Source organism: Aquarana catesbeiana, linkage group LG11 (genome assembly GCF_042186555.1).
Source record: "Aquarana catesbeiana isolate 2022-GZ linkage group LG11, ASM4218655v1, whole genome shotgun sequence".
NCBI classification, from domain to species: domain Eukaryota; kingdom Metazoa; phylum Chordata; class Amphibia; order Anura; family Ranidae; genus Aquarana; species Aquarana catesbeiana.
The window spans coordinates 222498458-222518164 of record NC_133334.1 but is presented as its reverse complement, the minus strand read 5'-3'; the positions used below and the strand labels follow the sequence as shown (position 1 = coordinate 222518164).

At 39.8% G+C, this 19707-nt stretch overlaps 2 protein-coding genes across 5 annotated transcripts in view; one reads left to right on the top strand and one right to left on the bottom strand.

Annotated features, from left to right (window-relative positions):
• The window catches only part of MACROD1 (mono-ADP ribosylhydrolase 1), a 1161618-nt gene that overhangs the window by 423858 nt on the left and 718053 nt on the right, over positions 1–19707 (bottom strand). The gene's annotated exons all lie outside the window — the stretch shown is intronic.
• FLRT1 (fibronectin leucine rich transmembrane protein 1) overlaps positions 1–19707 on the top strand; it is a 429526-nt gene that overhangs the window by 189753 nt on the left and 220066 nt on the right. For 2 of the 3 annotated variants that reach the window (XR_012236609.1, XM_073605381.1), the window contains exons 1-2: positions 7742–7994; positions 10889–11566. The gene's annotated coding sequence lies outside the window, so the exon portion shown is untranslated. Of the gene's footprint in view, positions 1–7741; positions 7995–10888; positions 11567–19707 lie in introns of those variants that run through there. The other variant, XM_073605382.1, reaches the window with a different exon arrangement.

The following is a 19707-nucleotide window of genomic DNA, read 5'->3' as shown; positions in this document are numbered from 1 at the left end:
CAGTACCAGTATGCAAAGATGTGTTTGCCTGGAAGAGAAATTCACCTCGAATATTGGGTTCCCTACATGTCTGGATGTTGCTGCTTTATGTAAAAACTATTAGTTTCGTTTTTACATTTTAGAATGGAGTTCCTCGAGATTGTGCATAATTTTAAAGATTGCCTTGACAAAAAAAAGTTGAGAAACACTGGTCTAATGTTTAAGGGAGCAGGCAAGTCAAGGAGGCACTTGGGAGAATGATGCAAAGAATCTCTCTGCATACTGTCTCGTGAGGTCACCTAAGACAAGATATTCATCTTTCCTCCTGATACAGACACAGCCATTTCTCTTCATGGCATATTGGAGCAAACAGCACTTGACCTTAAAATAGCATTTGTCTTTAGTATATCAACCCCATGGGCCAACCAATCCCGTAGACTACCAGTTTTCCACAGTGTCTGCATCTTGTTTGGGCTCAGATCGTGCACTTAGGATTCTGGAAGTTGTGCCAAGTGCATTAGTGCTGGATAGCTATAAATTTGAAAGAGCCAGGGGCTCTGTAACTCACAAAGTCCATAGCGAGCTGGTAGGAAAAAAAAAAAAAAACGCTTTTCTCTTTCCTATCTTATTTATGGCTTTGTTTTTCTCCGTGTTGCCCTCTCCAGATCCTGCTAGGTAGGTCCAGGGAGAGCGGTCCCCCATAAAACATCAGCAAAGCACAAGTTGTTACTCCCTTTTCTCTCTCTCCTTCCAGTGTCTCCGAATCAATATTAATTCATTATCTCCAACACTTGCCAGATATATTTATTCCCTTGTCCCCCCTTCTCACAAGAAAACACACACAGCTTCACTCCCAATCCATTAAGGCACTTGATTTATGTGTCTCGTGGATGGTTAACAAATAATATTGTGATATAAATATATATTAAAAACAATAAGGGCATACAATATCTAAAGTATCTGCATTTATATAGGCCTGGGTGGCAGGCATCTCGAGGTCGGCCCGGGTGTGAGTAATGAAAGTTTCAGAATTGAAGGGTGTAAGAATCAAGTAATATATGGAGGTATAAATATAGGTGTAAGCACTTAGAGGGTCATAAAAGGTATACATTAAATATATAAATCTACCTGCACTTAGACGGACAATATGTCAGCTGTTTGCTGATGCAAGGCACTTATTGTGTCAAATGTAACAGGTTTGTCAATAGGAGTTTTTTTTAATTAACGTAAAAAACACTTGAAACCTCCAGACGGAGTGACAGACGGAGGTCTGACGGGAAGTGAGATTTGGCTCAAGGAATACAAGGAGAAGGAGCAAAAGGAGAGGAGCTACATTTACATTCTGCGCACTGCGATTCTCTATACATTCGCTTATTGTCATTACATTAATGCGAGGTCACGGGAAAAGAAACAAAGCATGCTAAAAGTGGCAGTTCACCTGTGACAGCTAAATACCTTTCTGTGATCAAAACACTTGGTGACATGACATATATAAGTACCAGCTTTGCAGGTATAGGAGAAATTATAGATCTGTAGGGTTTCATAAAACGTAAGTGCTTTATGAATCAGGGTTGGAGGATACTGCTTAGCCATAGGAAGTTTACTTTTACCTCTTGGGGATGTGATCTGCTTTCTACTGGTGATTCATGAGGACAGGCTGAAAGCAGGCTGCAGTGACATCGCAAATTAAACATGACACACGCATGTCACTGAGCTACTCCACACGTACATACACTTATCTCAAACATGGCTGGATCTTTGCTTACAGGAAACACTTAACCCCTATGATGCAAGGACCCAGAAGAGCAATATTTAGCCTTCTGCCTGCCAAAATCCTGATCAGAGAGCAACACTGTGCCTAGATCCGGGCTGCCTTCCATGCGATAAGCGAAGGGAGGGGAAGGTTTATTTAGCTAGAAGAGAAGCAGAGTTCAGTTCTAAATATTTGATGTTTTAGGATCGTTAAGCATAATTAAATACACTGATGTTAATGCCGTCCGCTCAGTGGAAGTGACAGGCGATAACTGCTGCATTTTATGAGTCCGTTGGGGAAGCCTCGCATACTTCCCCTCTACCTCTTTTATTCAGCAATATTAGACTTTATACGAAAAAGGACAGACAAATGGATAACATTGCAATTATTTATCCAATAATGTGCTAGATCATCCTATGAGCTATGGCAATATAAAGATCCCTAATACATACCTAAGGATAATAAAATATATAATACCAGTATCTATCCATACTAATACTGCTCACAACATCCCTATAAAGATGGAAGGTAGCAGTTCCAGTTTAACTGCTTACAATACTAGACTATGGGCCCAATTTACTAAAGTATAAAGCTAGGTGAAATGCAGCAAAGTGCACCTGTAGTCATAAACACAATCATGTGATGGAGTATAAATGGCTAATAACAGCACTATGACTGTCCTGTTAATTTAATGGGTGGAGCCTGGCCTATGACATCATCACGGTACCAGGAACAAAGCAGAGCGTGGCCAGCACATTGGAAACTCAGTGCAGACATTTTGAATGCTGGTTGAATGCTGGTTTGAATTGACCACCATGTGAGTGGCTTCTTTTATACTCTCAATTAAATGAAGTTTTAACATATTACGCTATGAGGAGCATTTATTTGCTTTATTGAGAGATACTCATTGCGGATCCAAGTGTGCTTATGGGAGATCCTTTTTTGGCATGGTGCTAAGATTTGGAACCTTATAGAAGGGATACCAGATGAAGGGAACTCTCTTGGAGGTTGCCTGGGATAACTTAGAAACGTGTTTGATCCTCTATAGTAGGAGGACAACAATATCTGGTAAGAGGCTGAGTGTGGTGGTGTTAAAGGTGGCGGTCTTCAGTCTGGATCTATGTTTCCTGTCTAGCTATCATCTTGTCTTAAAGTGATTCCAAAGTCTTTTTTTTTTTTTTAATTAAAAATAACAAACATGTTATACTTACCTGCTCTGTTGCAGTGGATTTGCACAGAGCAGCCTGGATCCTCCTCTTTTTGGGTCCCTCTTTGGCTCTCCTGGCCCCTCCCTCCTGTTGCGTGCCCCCACAGCAAGCAGCTTGCTATGGGGGCACCCGAGCCGAGTCACAGCTCTGTGTATCCATTTAGACACAGAGCTGCAACCTGGCTCTGCCCCGTTTCTATTCTCATTGGCTGACTGACTTTGATTGACAGCAGAGGGAGCCAATGGCGCCACGCTGCTGTCTCAGCAAATGAGGAGGGGAGTCCCGGATGGCTGAGACATTCCTACAACATTGCTGGAGCTAGATGGACCTCAGGTAAGTATTAGGGGGGCTGCTACACACAAAAGGCTTTTTTATCTTAATGCATAGAATGCATTAAGATAAAAAACCTTTTGACTTTAAAACCACTTTAAAGCTCTAGGACTCTGTGTGTGTTATTTAATATTACCATAATTTGGATCTTTTAATATGGTTTACTGTCACACTATATAGGATGATGGACTTGATATTTATTGCAATTAAATTTTTAGAAGCGCTGCAATATATGCCTTTTACTGTTTATGTTTTTGACCAACAAATGTGCTAGCAGCTTCCAATACAAATCACACTCCTCAGTTCTCCACATACCATAAACCAATATCGGCGCTAGCTGCTATACCTTTTTCAATACAAGTGATAACTATTAAATCCCCAACATAAAATGACTGAAGTTTATTACACCATTGATGATTATTTCACAGATTTCACAGGTGACGGTTAATTTATGTGGTCCTCATTTTATGTTGGGGATTAAATATCTATCACTTGTATTGAAAAAGGTATAGGAGCTGGCGCCGATATTGGTTTATGGTATGTGATGTGGTAACTTTTTCCCTAAATGCTCCTACTAATGATTGGATGATTAAAGTGAACACAGTTTCCCTTCACTTCATACATACATAGTAAATCTGCTCCCTTGACTCGTAAATAGGTAATGGAACCAAGTATCATTTCCTGTGACTTATATAATAAAGACAGATGTACTGTACTGAAGTCGCTCGTAGTGCCAGCAATATTTGCTTCACAAGTGTGCTGCCAGCCTGTCATTAACATACAGTACTATATTGACACTGCCAAACTCACACAGCTACTCAATATTACAGCAGTGCTGCCAGCCTGGTGCTGATTGACAACACTTTAGAACTGACATCTGTTTCACACAGCTACACAACAACGGTTGTGCCATCCCTACAGTGGTACAAGACTAGCAGACCCTTGTAATACACAATATGAGTAGTAACCTCTCATTAACCCAAGGTGTTTGCCTTCACTTATACTTGATGCACCAGAAACAGCATCATTTATTTGCATAATAAAATTAATCAAGATGTCCTGCATTTTACTTACTAAAAGGGATACTCTAAGTAGACAGCTAAATACACAGGTGGAATACATACAAGCAGTGTCCCCTAGCTGCTCGCTGGACAATGATGTCACCTGCCTGTGTATTTTAAAGAATTGTATTTTGAAGAGTTAGATCTAATTCACATGGCAGCTGAGGCATGTACACCATAAATGTTTTTTTTTTTCTTATGCGGCTGCAGCCGCCAGGTGCTGGGTGCAAGCAGCCTGTCTAAGTCTATGGGGATGTGATGGCTGCACGGGCAGAGCCACTCATCCTTATTTGACAGGTGTGCAGGTGAGTGGCTCCAAATGCACATTGTCTGCATTTCTTGGGGGCCACTTACCCACACCCCTTAGGAAGAGCGCCTATGCCCATGCAGCTGCTGCGACCTCATAGACTTACGTAGGCTGCCTGCACACAGAACCTGGAGGCTCCAGCTGCATAAACAAAAGCCCATTCATGGTGATGGGCCTCAGCTGCCATCTAAATGAGGCCTTAAATGAGAAGTATAGAGTTATAAAATAAATAAATAAACATGCATGCTCACCTAAGTGGATGCAGCATAGGTCTGATGCTGTATCTGTCCCCCGTGGCCTCTAATGGGTCAAATTCAGAAAGAATTTCCTTTAGAAAATCAGAAATGATGTGCATTTTGTAATCTGATGGTGCCACCATTCATTTCGAAATTGGACAAACCAAGCCTTCAATTTCACTTCATGTTGCTACAGAAAAGAATTTTCGTGGCCGGCAACCTTTTTTTTCCAGGTCACAGCTCATGCGCATTTCTTTTTTGATTATATTTTTCCCACGATTCTCCCATTGATTAGAAATTTGTTTATTAATTTTTCAAACAATTTCTAACATGCCTGATCACTCAGATAAGTTGGCTGCACGGAAATCAACTGTTGCTGCAGGCCACTAATTGTGCAAAATTCGAATGAAAGTTCTTAGTAATGATTTTCAAAAGAAAATTCTTTTGGGATTCGACCCATGTATGGCTGGCTTAAGCCTGAGAATTAAGGCTGATTGCTTGGTTCTTGGTCTTCAGTAATCAGAGAGATGCTCTCTGCTCTGCCCCTCCAATGCTCACTGGAGCATCGGGGTATGAAGGGGCAGGAGCAGCTGGTTGAGTTGGCATGCTGAGAGGCTGAGCCAGCTGCCAGTCAGGAATCTGGGTGGATCCCAATAATAAAGTCGGGATTCCTCCAGAGTCTGGACCAGGTGAGCGACGTCAGCCGACAGCGGACTTTAGCCCACTGTCAGCTGAATATAAGTCACGGGAGTGCAATACTAAGTGCACTCCTGTGCCATAGGATAGACAGGGCCAAAAGAGCTTACTACTCCTTTAAAGCAAAACTCCTTTAAGGCAAACAGCTAAATACAGTTGATATACATATAATGTATGTGATCTGTTTTGCTTACCAAAGAAATTGTAGTTCTGTTCAGTTAGTATTGTTATTGATAACCTTAACACCACTATTTCCATTTCAGCTTTGCAGCTTCCTGCGTCATTTTTCCACCCCCAGCCTGCTCACTGGGCAATGCATTCATCATCATCACACAGCAGAGTTATTGCTCAGCAAGTAGGCAGGTGGCACAAAAAAACGGCATACCTAAAAAAAGAACTAGTGGTGTCACCTGTCTGGCTTTGCAGTATGGGAGAGAGTATGCAGTATGATAGTTCTGGCAGAACAGAGTACATGTAATTCAGCTCTGTGGTTATTGGTTAGCATGAAGTCTTTCTTTAAAAATACCTCAAAGGCCCCTGAATATCAGTTAGCCCCTGTTCACGTTGACTGTGGCTTTGAAATAGTACAACTTCATCTGAAGTCGCACAATTTCAAAACCGCATGTCAGTGCAACTTCAGGTGAGACTTTGAAGACCACTTCATGCACAGATGTCTATTCAAGTCGCACCCGAAATTGGCAAAAGTAGTGCATGTACTAATTTATTCAAATCGACGCGGCACCGCAAAGTTGGCATTGCACCGATTTGCACAGTGTGATTGCCGGCAATAGGATGCAACTTGTCATGCGAGTTGACCTGTCAGGTCGTATGACAAGTCACTCCAATGTGAACGGGGGCTTAACACAATATGCAAAACATCAATAGAAACAATAGTCAGTGTACGTGAGGTTTTCTGATGAACTGGGACATGAATAATAATTATAGTATAACTTTGGGGATTATTTACTAAAAGCAACTCCACTTTGCACTTGAAATTGCACTGAAAGTGGACTTGGAAGTGCAGTCGCTGTAAATCTGAAATGAGTGGAAGCTCTACTGATTTTATTATCTTAATCATGTGCAAGCTAAAATGCTGTTTTTATTTTCCTTGCATGTCCCCCTCGGATCTACAGTGACTGCACTTCCAGGTGCACTTTCAGTGCAATTTTAAGTGCACTTATAGTTTGCACTTGTAGTGCAAAGTGGATTTGCCTTTCGTAAATAACCCCCTTTGTAATATAATTTGGGAAAAAACAGCATTGTCTCACCGAGAGATTATGTACAATGCAGTCGTCTGATATATTGCAAAGAGGACTATACCCAGTGCAGTAATCAATGGCCATCACTAACGTGACATCATTGAAATCTGGTTGAACATCATTATCATCATCATCATCGCCTTTGCACTATTTACTGAATAAACCTAACAGGAAAATAAAACAAGTAAAGATCAAACTGTTAAGGTTTATTTTTTCTGGATGGAGGGTGGTGGAGGCAGGATGTGTCCTCACTGACCACAAGGAATGCTACAATGCCCAACCATGCTGCATCAGTAAAAGGAAGATATTACCAAAGGAACATATTGTCACTGGATATATGCAGCAGGTGCTGCAAAATAAATGTGAATTTTATACACAATCACAAGTACCTAAAAAATTGTTTTGGGATCAAGCATACTAATATACCCAAAACCATAGCTGTAAATCTTAGTTTGTACAGATCTGAGAACTTGCAATACTCTTGTGCTAACTGGCATCCATTGCAATATTTGCATTGATGCAGTGTGTCCAGCAAGCACACAGATATGGCCATTCCTTCTTAATACCTCTAATTGTCAGCTGGGATTGTAGTGCAAATATTGCCCAAAATGTATTTGAGTAATTGACTTTTAACATACACTCAAGCTCTGAGATGTAGAGATTGTTAGCACATTTTTTTTCTGTCTTCCTGATACAGAAGCACATACTATTACCTATCATCAATTAAATATTATATTTTCATTATGTGCTCATCCTTTGCTCTGCCTTTTTCTACATTCTTGTATTTCCCGTTATAGAGTCCATCCATTTTCTGTGCTGTGCTGGCTTTCTGTTTATTCCTCTCTGCTCGCTTCTTCTCCCTCCCTCTTTCTCTCCTCCTCCTGTTCTCTGGTTCTTTCCTCCTCCCTCTCTCTCTCTGTGCTTTTGCTCTAATGCATTTCACACTCATGCCCTGATATTCAATACAATCTTTATTCACTATCCCGAGAGGTTGCCCTTACGAGGGTCAGACTACCGTGTGCTGCCACTGTTTCAGCTGGGGTGTATAAATGGAGGGGGGCTATTTCCGAGAGACACTTGGACCATGGAAGAAAGCTCTATTTATCTGCTGTATATATGAACATCTCCTGTCTACAAGGGTCTCGTACTGCAATGTATAGCAATGGTGAGAAAGATGCCTTCTTCTCTCCTCATCTCTCCGCATTATTTCTCATCTGACGGTTTTCGGAAGTGATATGTTGCTGTAATGGTATTTTACTATTCATCATATATACCTATTACTAATAACTCTTATTGCTCTATAAAACTGCTCAGTGAATTGCTGTGTCTGCAAACATCTTATTAACCATTTAACAGTACATAGTTTGTATGTATGCAAAATAAGCTTTTGTTAGAGTAGGAAGCATTACATAATACGGTTTTGTGCCATGTAGGGAGCCACTGTCATGTTGCCATATCTGTTCCCTACAGAACTTCTAGCATTTCTCTATATTTTCTGTGTACCTCCTGTTGCATCACGTCTCCTACAAATAGTCATTTTTCATTCAACAGTCTTTTTTATTCACTCCTACAACTTGATCTGCACACCCCCTTCTTTCTGAATCTTCATATGACCAATTTGGTGAACCTCAGCCTACTGAACCCTCTGCCCCTCTCCCTTTATCTCTAAAAACCACATACATATTAGGTAATGGCTTAGCACCAAACACTTAGTACCAACCATTTGCAATAACCTACATGGGGTCACTGTCTAGTTGGGTTTTATCTTCATTTAAAGGGACATCTTCCCAATTTTTGGTCTTTTTTTGATGCCCCCTCATGTCTCATTTGCCCGACTCTCACCTCATTAAGAAACCCGTAAAGCTTAACAAGTAGAAGAACGAGCCTCTCTTCATATCCTTCCTTCTTCACCACCTTTTGTTAACACATTAGGAGCTCATATACTTATATTCCAATGCATCTGACAATTGTACTCGTTATTACAAAGACGTTTAATTAGCCAAAGACGTTACTTGGATTCACAGTACGCAGACGGCACTGTCTGTTCTCACTTCTTTTCTCTCACTCCCTCCCTCTTTCACTCGTTCCGCGGCCTGCTTTTAGATTGTGTGTACGCCTTCAGGCTCTGTTATAGCTGCCACATTTCTCAATTCATGCCTGGTATATGTGTGCGTATGATGTTGTGCTTTATTGTGAGAAAATGATCACTAAAAATAACTAAACTGAAGACACAACTCTAACAAAAACCTCAAACATCTTGCGCGCTACCATACTCTTAGGCGACTATGCTCAGTACAGTTGCCTTGTATTAAAACGGTGTGTGGTATACATAACGTGAAAAGGGCTTATTGTTTTTATAAGAAAGAATAGGTACAGATAGCATTTTTATGGAGTTAAAATGCTGCTTGATACAAAAAAATAAATCTGGTACCTTTGCATACCTGAACAATATGGAGGCTATACATCAATCAGCCATAACATTATGAGTATTGACAAGTAAAGGGAATATCTCATTGCAATTGCATCTGAAAATCGGTGGGATATATTAGGCAGCAAGTGAACATGTTGTCCATAAAGTTGATGTGGTGAAAGCAGAAAAAAATGGGCATCGCAGTTTGTAGTATATGGGGCTGTGAAGCCCACGGTGACCCGTGTCCACGGCCAAAAGCTTCTACAATAGTCACATCAGAACTGGACTACCAAGCAATAGAAGAGGGTGGCCTGGTCTGATGAATTACGTTTTCTTTTACATCATGTGGATGACTGGGTGCGTATGCGTCACTTACCCGGGGAAGAGATGGCACCAGGATGTGGTATATAGAGGCAAGCTGGTAGAGGCAGTATGATGCTTTGGGCAATGTTCTGCTGGGAAACCTTGGGTCCTGCCATTCATGTGGATGTTACTTTGGTGTCAATGCCTCTATGCGTCAGGGATGTTTAGCAAAAGGGGGCCATACTTAAAGAGGTTGTAAACCCTTTACAACCACTTTTTACTACAGGCAAGCCTATAATTAGGCTTACCTGTAGCTACACTGGATATCTCCTAAACCTGCATGGTTTAGGAGATATCCCTGTATTTGCATGTGCCAACGTCATCGGCACATGCGCACTTAAGCAAACTGAAGTAATGGCACGTACGTGCCGTTGCTTCAGTTAGACTGTGCCGTCACCGGCGGCTGGGAGTGACATCATTGTGGCTCCGGCCAATCATAGCGTCCGGAAGTAACTCCCCCGGGAGCAATGTCGGCCGGCGAAGCGATGAACGAGGACCGCTGCGGGGGCTTCAATCTCAGGTAAGTAATTCATAATGAGCTAGTATGCTATGCATACTAGCTCATTATGCCTTTGTCTTCCAGGGTTTTTTTGTGGGGGATTTCTTTTTTAGGGTTTACAACCACTTTAATATTAGGTGAGTGGTCATGTTATGGCTGATCGGTGTATGACCACAACTTATCTGAGCACAGGAACCTTGACCTGACTTCTGGGAATTTTTTGGGCAATATATCATTCCTCATTAGTGATGCTTTATACATAAACTGGTGCTATGCCTTTAAACCCATGGGGGCTCGCCTGACGCGTGCGTTCCTCTGGAAATGCGTGTCAGGTGAAAAGGTCATCCTGGCAGAATAAGAAGCTCCCTTGTGGGCCCCTTAAGCTGTCTGAACAGTAAGCAAATTTAACGTGTGAGGTGATGATTAGAAGAAATGCACTTTTGTGTGTTATATTAACATACCAGTGAGGAGACTGTACTAATGTGCCACAATAACTCCTTATTAGCAGAAGCTACGTCTCAAATGTCGGTGCATCAAGTTGTCACTGATTGCTGAGAGGTTTTCTTAGTGCCAGACAAAACACAACCATCCTAAGCAAAATTTTCCAAGGTAATAGGACTTTTAGCATTGACTCATTGATAGAGAAATGTGTAATTAGCAGATGCAAGAATGGAACAGCAAACTACCTCCTTTCTGTAAACATCTTATTAGCACTTGTGCAAAGGTTACCTTACACCAGATTGCTTCACCTTAATGAAGATATTTCTCTCCTTTTCCTTTAAAACAGGTATTAGAAGACCTTACAAATTGTCGGGAAAAGCTGTGGACGGAGAAATGGTAATAATACCGTGTGCTTTTATACAAAATTATAAAATGAGGACCTAAGTGGAGTGTACAGTCTTCCCTACTCGCTCTTCCAGGCTTCATTTTGCTTCAGTTTATCCAGCAACATCAAAGTCTAGGCACTTCATGTTCTCAAGTGGTACTGTTGGTGGTTATTTGTGGGGTTAGGAAGTTCTTCATGCCACCCCCTTTTTCTGAAGAGAAAAATCAACCCCTCCATTCCATGTCCATGAAAACCTTCTGATGAAAGGTCCCTAGATCCTCTCTCTGCCTCGGTCACGCAACAGCGCACTTATTCCATGCCCACAACCCCCCTCCGCCTGTGTCTGCCATGAAGGAGGATCACTCATTACTATAAAGAAGAGGAATAGGAGGGGGTAGAAAAAAAATATATTTTTTTTCTACAGAAAAGGAAAAAAAGAAAGAGGAAAAGATGTATGAATCTGGTCTGTTGAGCTAGACTGTGGAATAAGCCCCGTGAGGTGCAAGAAAAGGTTCTCATGTGGATTGGATGCTTCCTCTGACCATGCTGTGTTGGATTTACAAATACCAGAAACGTGTCATGGAGAATCTACTATAGACAACAGGAGGAAACATATGCCATCCGTTTTCTAAAAAAAAGGTATGCACAAGTAGATAGTGTTGTAAAGAATACATGTTTTTTTTTTTTTTTCTTGAAAGTGGCAGCAATATCATTCAGCCTTTCTTGGGTGAAATTTACATTTCCAGATATTTTCTTTATTCAGCTTTGCAATGGTAATACTCCCTTACAAAGAAGTCCTCTGCCAAAAAATAATTAGCTTGCTTTATACATATAAAGGAGGGTACAACAGCTCAATACAGGCTTAAACAGAAGATAAAATCTTGTGCAGCAAAAAAAGAATTGCATACAAAAAGAAATATGTTAAAATAATTAGCGGTGTACATAGACGAACATGATGATTTATCCAACAGGGAGTAAATAAAAATGACACTGTAAAATATGCAAGAAAATAAAACATACAAAAAATGAATAAACATGTTAAAAGCACATACTTCGTACATAGATTCATATAATATTGATAAAATTAAGGAGTCCCATGGTTACATATAACTCTTCTCTGGCAAAGAGGCACCTTGAACTGTATGAACCTTGAGACACTGTTGGTTTATAACCCACACTGTTAGCTGTTTCCTAAGTCTTTGTCTAGATACGATACATAAGAGAGAACTGAACAATTGCCAGAGCTTTCTTTTGTTATTCTTTCTGTAGGAAAAGGCAGCGGAGATTGGGACAAAAACATAATGGGCCCTCCTAAATCATGCAGGCATTTTCCTCTATTTTACATTGCCAATGATGTTTGTTTTTACATATCTTATGCCCTGTACACACGGTCAGACATTGATCGGACATTCCGACAACAAAATCCTAGCATTTTTTCCGACGGATGTTGGCTCAAACTTGTCTTGCATACACACGGTCACACAAAGTTGTCGGAAAATCCGATCATTCTGAACGCGGTGACGTAAAACACGTACGTCGGGACTATAAACGGGGCAGTAGCCAATAGCTTTCATCTCTTTATTTATTCTGAGAATGCGTGGCACTTTGTGCGTCAGATTTGTGTACACACGATCGGAAATTCGGACAACGGATTTTGTTGTCAGAAAATTTTATAGCCTGCTCTCAAACTTTGTGTGTCGGAAAATACGATGAAAAATGTGTGATGGAGCCTACACACGGTCGGAATTTACGACAACAAGGTCCTATCACACATTTTCCGTCGGAAAATCCGACCCTGTGTACGGGGCATTACTATTGCACAAAATAGGATTTTAACTAGTAATGTCATATTACAGCTCCAATGTGATCTTTTACGAACTATCATATACCTGCAGAAGTACAGTAACACAGCAGTTAAAAGTAAAACCAAAATCAATCTAGAAGTATCATCAGCAAGGGGGATATAATTAAATGTAAATGGGAGCCAGGTGATCATTATAAAATGTTAGGTTACAATCAAGCCGCACACAACACAAGGGCTGCATTTCAGGCTGTGATCAAAACTAAACATGTTAGGATGACATAAAACATGTCTCCAGTGAGCACTGGCTCATTAATCCATGGTAATCTAGCCATGTCCATCTGTCAGGTGTGCGTGTTGGAAAGGAGGGGATCCGCCTTGGGGAAAGTAGACACAGAAAACCACAAAGTGACATGACAACTCTCTTAGGGCCTAAGGCCTTTCTGATCTGCTGGCAATCATCATACTGGAACAAGTTTCTGAATGCCTACAGACAAGATGCATTGCAGAATTAGTTTCTGTATGTTAAAAGGAGACATTTTATACTATTATACGTAATCGACTGCACTAAATAAAATGTGCTGCAGTGGTAGGGAACCTGTAAAAAAAAAAAAAGTATTAAAAATATATAAAAAATGCAGCTCTCCTTTGTATCCAGCACGGCCTTCCAAATAAACTCTACTTCACCACCAGTCCTCTTCTGGGTTAAATGACAGCTGGTATTATTCAACCCATTTCCTGTGGACCCACGTCAGCCTGGATTCACAGTATAGGGTTGCCACCTCATCCCTTTAAAATCAAACACATATTAATTACACAGGTTCTGGGGCTAATTTAATGCAGGTAAAGCACTAGCTGAATTTAATTACCACATTAATCAGCCACAGGACCTGTGTAATGAATACAATGCTGTGAAAAGTATTTGCCCCCTTTCGGATTTTTTATTTTTTTGCATATTTGTCACATTTAAATGACTCGGATCATCAAACAAATGTTATCATTACACAAAGATAACCCGAGTAAATACAAAATGCAGTTTTTAAATGATGGTTTCGTTTATTAAGGCAATAAAGCTGTCCAAACCTGTCTGGCTTTATGTGAAAAAGTAATTGCCCCCTAAACCTAATAACTGGTTGTGTCACCCTTGGTGGCAACAACTAAAATCAAGTGATTGCAATAATTGGCAATGAGTCTTTCACATTGCTGTGGAGCAATTTTGGCCCTCTCTTTTTTTCAGAATTGTTTTTTTAGCCTCGTTGGAGGGTTTTCCAGCACGAACCTGTGTAAGGTCATGATACAGCATCTCAATTGGATTTAAGTCCGGGCTTTGATTAGGCCACCCTAAAACCTAAATTTTGCTTTGTTTGAACCATTTGGAGGTGGACTTGCTGTGTTTCAGATCATTGTTCTGCTGCATAACCCAAGTGGCCAGACATTCTCCTTTAGGATTTTCTGGTACAGCTCAGAATTCATGGTTCCATTAATTATGGTAAGTCGTCCAGGTCCTGAAGCTGCAAAGCAGCCCCAGACCCTCACGCTACCACCATCATGTCTCACTCTGGGTATGGTGTTCTTGTTATGAAATGCTGTATTAGTTTTATGCTAGATGTAACGGGACGCACACCTTCCAAAAAGTTATATTTTGTTCTCATCAGTCCACAGAATATTTAATATATATATTAAGTCTTCAGGATAATCAAGATGTGTTTTGGTAAATGTGAGATGAGCCTTTGTGTTCTTTTTGGTCAGCAGTGGCTTTGCCCTTGGAACTCTCCCATGGATGCCATTTTTGCCCAGTTTCTTTCTTATTGTTGAATCATGAACACAAAAAATGGTGGTTAATCACAGTTCATTCATGGGAGGGGCAATTACTTTTTCACACAGGGCCAGGCAGGTTTGAACAGCTTTTTCCCTTAATAAATGAAATAATAATGTATAAAACTACATCTTGGATTTACTTGGGTTATCTTTGTGTAATATTAAATGATTCAGATCATCAAACTAAGTTTAAGTGTGAGAAATATGCAAAAAAAAAAAAAAATCAGGAAGGGGACAAATACTTTTTCACAGCACATATGTGTTTGGTTTTAAAGGGATGAGATGGTAACCCTATCACAGTATGATATTGCAGAAAATGGTGCTGGCGTCATAACATAGCCAAAGCTCTGGAAAATGACCGGAGGATATCACATGACCTGCCAGAACACACTAAGAATAAAGGTATGTATAATGGGAATTTTTAAAAACATATGCAGGACGAGGGTGCTGGAAGGAAGGGGATTTTTTAAAAATGGAGTTCTGTTTTAACATCTTATGAGATGTTAATGAAAAGATTGCCAAGAAGTTTAGTCTCTCGGTAGCTTGAGAATATAATAACCCATCTAGTTTAGATTTATATATCATTTTACAGCATAATCATCATAAGAACATTAAAAAATAAAAATGTGAAAACAGATAAAACAATATATAACATAGAAATATTACATATTACAATATAAAATATTACATACAATGGATAATGCTTATTCAATCACTTTCTTGGCTGAATTCCCAGTATTTCAGGGTGAGATCTTAGTTCTTTCTAAAAAATAAACATTTATGTTTTCCAAGACACTGTAAATAAGGGTGACATAGAATATTTATAGCACAAGTGCTCATGACCAGCTCTACAAAACATAAAGAAGAAAATATGTAATATGGGGCCTACATTAGATGGCTGCTGCCAACATTGGAAAAAGTTATAATGCCAATGCTTAGGCCTTAATCCCAAGAATGTTCTCTGCCAAAAGGCTCTTTTCTGCCAAGTACCAAAAGTGCTTGCATACAGTTGGTATTTTGTTATTTCCAAAATAATATCCAAAGCCCACTGGTTTATACATTCCATTATACAATGTGGACCTAATGCTCTTCCCTTTAGTGTTCTCTGCTTGGTGAATTCCAACATCGCATGAGGACCACAAAGATGGCTACCACAAAGTGCCAAAAGTGCTTGCATACAGTTGGTATATTGATATTTCCAAAATACTATCCAAAGCCCACTGGTTTATACATTCCATTATACAATGTGGACTTAATGTTCTTACCTTTAGTATTCACTGCTAGTATTCCCTTGCACGAGGACTAAAAAATGGCTACAGAAGCCCATAATCACAGGCCATCCCAGCCATTCTACTGAACAGGTCAAACTCCAACTCTAGCCAGGCTCATTGTCACCTTCATTGCCATTTCAAGCCCTTTCATTGTCCTATGAACATTAGATTAAAAAAAACTGATTTGATTGTTGTCCTAAAACAACTGTACCCAACCAGTGGTACAAAACTGCTTTAGAAGTGCTAGAGCTGTGTATTTTTAGTTGCAATATGTCTTTTATTGAAAAAGAACAAACTGAGAAGAAGCACTTATCCAATATAAGAGAAGTAAACCTTTTACAAGTTATCAGTAAAAAAGAGAAAATAAAGCGAAAAAGGTGGGGGGGGAAAGAAAAGAATCCACCTGGTACCCTGAGGCACCCTGAGGCTAGTACAAGGCCATAGAGAGAGGGGAAAGGAGAATGTAGGTAAATAATGGACCAGAAATAGTAGAGCGGGAGGAGTAGGGGGCGGCTGGTATGACTGGATAAATAAGGAATGGACCTTAAAAAAAGCAAATAATGAGATGAGAGATCATTTACAAAGAGAGACTTTTTTTTTTACAGTAGGGTGAGGCATGGATTCTAAGGCCAATAAAAGGTTTGTCAATAAGCTAATGAGGGGCTGTGTATTTATAAATGGTACAAGCCCCACAACACACATCTACACAGAGAGGTTGTTAAGATGTTTTCTATAGTTTAGTGGTTCCCTTTATTCTGCATATTTACCTGTGGTAATGTATGAAAGCTGACATGCTTCTGGTATGTAACGGCCTTCCAAGTGTATCATTTAAAACCAATACAGCAGTGTTTGTGAGCACAAGTAAATGTATATGCAAAATATATTCTATTCTGTGAATAGAATGCAGTCATTAAAATGCTCTCAGAATACATAAAGGGACAGGGATGTAGGTCTACAATGATATAATTTACAACAATGGTTTTACATGTTTTTGTTAAATATTTGATAAAAATTATCATCAGGGGCTAATGACCCAGTTTAACAATTAACAACATGCATTATTAATTTCCTGAGAATAAAATACGGATCCAAATTGTGATTCCTTTAAGATTTGCCATTTATAATAAACAATCTCTTTATGATGCCATCATTTCCCTTCACCTCATTATTACTTGTCACAAAAATACTGATAAAGGTCCAATATAAGATCATGCATAATGCAAAATAATGCAAACAAAAACCCCATAAGCACTCAATAAAAAGTGCTATGGATGTATCTATTTTCTGATTTTGATTGGCAGGAAAGGAGGCACCTCTGGCAAGTTCAATGGCCGCTATGTAACTGTTAGTCGAATTGCCGCTTCCTTTCCATAAAGGCTAAAACGGATCAGCGGAACACACTGCAAAATGTTCTGAAGAGGAAAGTAAAAAATACTCAGCAGTGTTGCATAGTTTGTCGTTGGGTAGCTGAGTCCCTACAAATTATAAACCAATATTGTGCCTCAATTGTACCACTGAATCAAAGGTGAATTTAGATAAATTATGTTCTACCTTTTTGCCTTTTATTTTTGTTTTTACCAGATAGGTTTTATTAATACACAGTGCATATATTTTAGAAGTGAGCACACACGTAAAAAAAAAAAAAAATAAAGCTTATATATTTCCTCTGATTAATATAAGTATACATTGTGAACCTGTCCTTTGTCTGGAAAATAGAATAATAGAGACACCAAAAGGAGTTTGTACTTACTCTCCTTTTGCTCCCCTGCCAGCAGGGCTTCTAAATTCCAGGAATTGTAGATACGGGGATACTCATAGCACTCATCTCTGCTCCTCACAGTGCAGCTCTTGGTGCCTAAGTGATCAATTGCCAGTTGTGGGTGCTGTGCCAAGGGGATTAGAGGAAGTATGCATAACCCTAAACAGGATATGAAAATATATACTTGCACAGAGGTTTTCTGGGGCTGCATATTGGGTAGGAGGTGGATTAAGTAAGTATACTGCTTGTAGAACCTACTGTTAAAAGGCTATTACTCTGCCTAATCTAACCAAAGTAAAGCTTATAGAATCTCAGAATAAACATTGCTAAAAGCCCACGTATGCTTCTCTGGTCTGCCATGGTCTGGTGTGAGCTTCAGGGTGCACACCCCTCACTCAGCAAACATATGATGATGATGATGACATCCCTACATAGATATAGATATAGATACTTTATTCAGCCTTACTGGATTCCTGAATAGAGCCTGCCTGTGGCTGCGTTCACTGACGCATTTCACTACTATTTGGCCTTAATCATAGAAGTAGCGGTGGCCAGGATGGGGGGATGTTAATGTACAACATGTAATTAAAATCAATTTAAAACATTCAATGTATCAATTAACCCCATGTGGAAGGTAGAGATTGGAATCAGAGAGACACCGTTCAAAGTATTGACTGCCAGTGAGTGTAAGCAATGCCATTGAGAAGTCTCACTAAACATAACTAAATGTATAAACATGTGTAACATGTATATGCAGCCACACACAGATCTAGACTAACAATATATATATTTGATGTATGAACAGATGGATGTACTGTATATGAAGGGTATGTGTCATGATGATTAATGCAAATGTTTCTACGATCGATATGATTCAGAAATAACCTTATCCTCTATTATCAAAGTCCCATATTGCAAAAGATTAAGGTTACAAGTGTTTACACTACAGATCATTGACTGTACGTTTTGTCACAAATCATCTGTACTGTAAACTTTTGCAACCTTTAGCCAGCCATACATAGGTCAAAATTCAGCCGGTTCATTGGGGACTGGACAAATTTTGATCCATGTATGGGCAGGCTTTTGGAAAGATTTTCTGCTTGATCAGTGCTGCTGGCTACAGCCCACAGTGCTGATCAGTGGATTCTGATGATGGGGACAAGTTATTTTTTTCATTCACCCTAACAGATGAGTGAAAAAAATTGAATCATATATGGTTGCTTTAATCTTGGGGGGGTTATATTTATTTTTAGGGTGGTAATCCTCCATAGGCGCTGTGGCAGGGGAAGAAATAGCAACATTCACCGGAACTAAAAGAAAACAAAAGGAGAGCCCTTATAGTGTAATAAATATGCAGTATTTTTGCAAATGTGATGATTTCATAGAGATGACCTGCATTTACACTTGGTAAGGTTGCAAGTAAACAACAGTGTTGGTAACACAACACTCCATTTTGGCATGTGGAGAATATCCCTGTCTCCACGCAGGAGGTGGATGGTCACACTTGATGCCTCTGGCAAACCCAGCTTTAGGTCCTTAGGAGGGATATTAGGGTGGTGGGTGAAACATATGGGAAGAAAGAAAAAAAGGTTTTCAGACAGATATGCGCTAAGGATTACTAAGGAACAAAGGGGGCCTCTAACACCAAATAAACTGATGAAGTGGCGTGTTGGCCAAAAAACACATCTTTGGTGTTAACAATCAATTTTTTTTCATACTTCTGATGACTTCGACCCTTCCATGACATCACACACCACACAACCAAGGGCGCCTCTGCCACAAAAACCCCTGAGGGTATTTTTCTCTCCACCCACAAATTTTTGTTTTAGTGATAGTAGTAAGAGTATTCCTCTTATAGATTGGTTTTGATGTTAATTTTATAACAGGGGATGAGGATACTTTGGAATCACAGAGACTGTAGGAACATTTGCCTTAATCATCATGACACATACCCTTCATATAGGCCAAATATATACATCAAATATATACACCAAACTTTATGACTACCCACATAATATTGAGTAGGCCTCCCTTTTGCAGACAAAGCAGCCCTGACCTGTCGAGGCATGAGCACCACTAGACCTCTGAAGATATGCTGTGGTATTTGGCACCAAGCCATCAATAGCAGATC